This window comes from Puma concolor, chromosome B1 (assembly GCF_028749965.1).
Source record: "Puma concolor isolate L17-30 chromosome B1, mPumCon1.1.hap2, whole genome shotgun sequence".
NCBI classification, from domain to species: Eukaryota; Metazoa; Chordata; class Mammalia; order Carnivora; family Felidae; genus Puma; species Puma concolor.
This window is the reverse complement of record NC_141670.1, coordinates 157,670,477-157,675,475: the sequence shown is the minus strand read 5'-3', so window position 1 is coordinate 157,675,475 and position 4,999 is coordinate 157,670,477.

The window sequence follows — 4,999 nt, the reverse complement described above, 5'->3', positions numbered from 1 at the left end:
TAAAATAGTAAAAGCTATCACAATAATAAAATTGAAATCAAATACAAAATCATGTTGGAAATCATAATAACAAATGTAGGCTAGAAATATGTGGGATTATAGTAAATTGTTATGAAATAGTTAGATTACAGATTTATTCATATATATGAAGTATAAACCCTTACCTTTAAAACAAGCCAATATTAACACCTATTATTGAATATTACAGACAAGTCTCCTGAAATGGGGTAAAATGAATTCTTTCTGCCAATGCTTCCTTTTTTAGTAGTCATTAAAATGAAACAAACCTGTAAAACATTTAAGATCTGAGCTTTAGACGTCAATGTGAATTACCTTTTCTGAATTTTGGACCCTTTCAATAATTCAACACGTGTATTTATTTCAAGGTTGGTCAGTATAAAATTTCACACTGGTATGTGAATGGTTTTTATTTCTGAACTGGATCTTAAACTGTGTACTACAGGTGTATGCTAAAAATTACTTAGCAGAGAAAATCATATTGAAGTTTCCAGCTTCCCAGATTCTAATTGCTAGATTGAGGAATGACTAATAAACACTAAATAAATGAGAGAATATCCAAGAACTCTTTACCCACATTTATCATGATTAAATATGGTTTATGGTTTATGTAACTCATGTCTGAGATGCCTGGGGCTTGCAGTCCACTTTATTTTGCAGTTGGCAAGGTGAAGAAAGAAATGACATTTTGGTTGGCTTGAGCCCCTGTTCAACACTTGGGTGGAAAAACAGTATTTTCTTGGATTCAGTTTTACATGGAGAATGAATTTTGGAATTGACAGATCTTTGTTCTAATCCTACTCTTGCCCCTTATTAGTTTTTGGAAGTTAAAGAAGTTACTTTGTTTTAACCTGAGTTTCTTTTATCTGTGAAATAATATCCATGTAGGTAGTCATATAAATATGTATAAATATACGTGTGTGTATATATATATATATATATACATATGTGTGTGTATATATATGTGTGTGTGTGTATATATATATATATATATATATATATATATATATATATTTTAAGTTCTTGGCCCTTAGTAGGCATTCGATAGATGGATAGATGACAGATACTCCTGGGTGGCCTGCCCCTCCACCCACAAGTGTCCTATGCAGTGATTCAAAAGAATTAATAGAAAACAATTTTAACAGTGTATCTGAAATATGTGTAAAATGACTAAAACTAAAATTCAGGTATACTGTGTCTATTGGAATCAAATCCCACAGTGTACATTTCTCATCTTGCTAATATACAAGTGTCTCAAAGGTTGCTTTCATGGTGAGCCCTCCCAGGCCTTGGTCCTGGATATTACTTTAGCTTAGGCACTCAAGACAATTTTGCCTGGAACACATTTCAGGCTTAGATGAAGGAAGCCTCTGTATTTACTCAGAACGTTCGTTGATACCTTTGTTTCCTCCTCCCTGCTCATGAAAATTAGAAAATGTGATGCATCTGTAATGTGCCTCTCCTTGCCAGACACTTTCATCGCAACTGCCTGTCTTCACCTTCCATTCCCTGGGAAAACACCGATTTCCTCCCCCCCTCTTTTTTTTCCCCATAAAATGAGGTATATGTGACTTAACAGGTTTCCTGGCCATCTAAAAGTAGAGCATTCCTATGAAACCTTTCATAAACTGAAATGGCATAAAGTGAAAAAGCAATTACCATTAATTTACATGGAAAAATTTTTGAGAATTCCCAGAGACAAAAAATAACCTCTCTTAGGCTTTTCTGATACCTTAAGACGGGATAAACAAAATCAATCAAGATAAAGCACAGATGCTCACAGAAACAGCTCAAAGCTATTGGGGCTTGATGCTGAGATGTTGAGTGTAGTTCCAGGGAAGGAGCTTGGCTGAGCCACTCTGGCTGCTTGGGGTGCGCGCGCTGGCTCTCTAACAGCTCGCTGCAAACAAACGCTGAAAATTATTTTCCCTTTCCGCCTTATTTCATAAAAGTGAAAATTCTCTTCAGACTTCTTTCCATTTGTGGGAACAGGTACTAACAATGCAGGTCTTTCGTAGACAGGAAGTGGTATAGCACAAACTTTCAAAAAGTTGGGGACACCTGTGTTTTTCTTTGGGTCTGTATCTCCTATTTGAAGCTCATTTTCCAGACTTAGGATCCTTACAAAAGAATTACAGAATTCCTAGGGAACATCATGAATGTACTTATTGAAATAATGTTAAGACCTGTGTTACTGTGCTAAATCTGGCAAAAGGGGATTGAGTTAAAGGGTCAATGCCACCAGTAAAGTTTCCAGAATCAGTCCAGTCTTCCTCTGAACTCTACCCAATAGCAACTTATAACACGTTCAGGTCATATAATACTTGGCTTCATATTACAGTTTTGTAGGTACGTGGCTTCAGTTGTTTGTTTTTTAAAGCACCAGGGACCAATATGAGGAAGAAGAAAGAGCGTGAACTTTGGATGTCACACAACCCAAGGTAAAATTTCAGCCTCACAATTACTGGCTTTGTGACCTTAAAATAGCTATCTTAATCTTGACTCAATTGCTCATTTACTGTATGACACGTATCCTCTACGTGTCCTGGTCTCCTCACCTATAAAATGAAGATAACAATATCCACATATATATTTTAATATCGTAGTGTTGTGATGAATAAATCAGGTATTTCATATTGTGATTAGAACAGTTACTGATTACAGTAAATGCATCAATATTAGCTTTTATAGCAATATTAATAATTATATTACTAAAGTATATTACTCTTAAGTTTTAATTTTCCCATGCTCTGACAGGTTTATAGAGATAAACAAGTAAATATATATATGCTATTCCTAAAATGCTTACAGAGTAAGAAAATTTAACTTCTAGTATTTTAAATTTGCTTGAATTAAAAAAAATGTCTTCTTACAAAAAGTAACTCAGGGTTCCTGGGTGGCTCCGTCCGTTAAGCATCCAACTCTTGATTTTGGCTCGGGTCATGATCTCACGGTTCATGGGATCAGTCCCCGGGCCAGGCTCTCTCCCTCTCTGCCCCTCTCCTGCTTCTGTGCATACACATGTATGCGTTGTTCTCTCTCTCTCTCTCTTTCTCTCAAAATAAATGAATAAGCATTTTAAAAACATAATTCTGGTTTAGTAAAAACAAACCATGCCTTTTCTCTGACATAGTTTTCAAATTTTCTCTATTTTAAGTGTAATGAAAGAATATAGTTTATTCCATTTGGACTTGTTCTTCTTCTTTTTTTTAAATATTTATTTATTTATTTATTTATTTATTTATTTATTTATTTATTTTGGGAGAGAAAGAACAGGTGCTGAACCTGGAGCCTGCTTAAGATTCTCTCTCCCTGGGGCTCCTGGGTGGTTCAGTCGGTTAAGCATCCGACTTTGGCTCAGGGCAAGATTTTGTGGTTCATTAGTTGGAGCCCTGGATTGGGTGAGCTCAAGCCCTCCTCCCCCTCCCCCGGCCCAGGCTCTGCACCCTCTCTCTGTCTCTCTGCACCTCTTAGGATTCTCTCTCTGCCCCTTGGTCACTAGCATGCATGCACTCTCTCTCTTTCTCTCTCTCTCTCTCTAAAATAAGAAAAAAAAAAAGATTCTCTCATTCTCTCTGCCCCTCTCCCCTGCTTGCTCTCTTTTCTCTCTGAAAAAAACTTATTAAAATATGAATTTGTATTCAATTAAATTGAATCATTGTTCTGAAACTTGTGATTTCAAAAGTAGTTACATTTTGTAGATAATTTCCTTTAAGGCACCTTAAAACTTTGGATTAATATTGAATTAATTAATAACAATTAGATACATAATTAATTTGTAAAATAGAATACTGAAAAATCAAAACCATTGATTAATGCTCAACACATAAAGTTTATATATTTTACTTATTCTTCCTGTGCTATACAGAGATTGTATCTTGGGGTGATGTTAATGAATGCTCATTTTTGCCACTTCAAGAAAGTGTAAAAGGGATGTGTGACTATCAAAAACTTTATCAAGTATTTATTTTCAAAAACTTTGCAATCTGTTATAATAGTGTAACAGATAGTTCTCTATTCCACTCTTCAACCCACATAGCTTCCTCTGTGAGATAAAAGTTACTTGGGGTGTTTGGGTGGCTAAGTCGGTTGAGCATCTTTGACTCAGGTCATGAACTTGTGCTTCGTGAGTTGGAGCCCAATGTTGGGCTCTGTGCTGACAGCTCAGAGCCTGGAGCCTGCTTTGGATTCTGTGTGTCTCTCTCTCTATTCCTGCCCCGCTTACACTCTGTCTCTTTCTCTCTCAAAAATAAATAAAGAGTAAAAAAAAAATTTAAAGAAATAGAAGTCACTTTGTTAAAAGTTATAACTGATATGAGTGGTTGAGATCAGGCAATATAGTGAGAATGCAACTTTTTTGGTTTTTTGTGTCTTTTTTTTGTTTGTTTGTAGGGAAAAAGTAATTTGTCCACACCAGGACAGCAGGAGTTCTCAAACTTTTTGGTCTTTTCCTACCTTTATGATTGAGGATCCCCCAAGACTTTGTTTATGTGTAGTTACCCATAGTTACCACATTAGAAATAAAAACTGATGACTTTTTTTATTTCTCTGAAGAGAGTGATGATGAATACATTGCATGTTGACAGTAATAATATCTTAAAATAATTATGAAATTAGTTTTTACCTGGTGGATTCCCTAATAGCTATCCTAAAGTAATGTGTCACTTTTAAAATCTGAAAAAGCAGGGGCGCCTGGGTGGCGCAGTCGGTTAAGCGTCCGACTTCAGCCAGGTCACGATCTCGCGGTCCGTGAGTTCGAGCCCCGCATCAGGCTCTGGGCTGATGGCTCGGAGCCTGGAGCCTGTTTCCGATTCTGTGTCTCCCTCTCTCTCTGCCCCTCCCCTGTTCATGCTCTGTCTCTCTCTGTCCCAAAAATAAATAAAAAAACGTTGAAAAAAAAATGTTAAAAAAAAAATAAAATCTGAAAAAGCATAATGAAGAACAAAACTTGTATACAAACTTATTTATCTTGGATTATAAT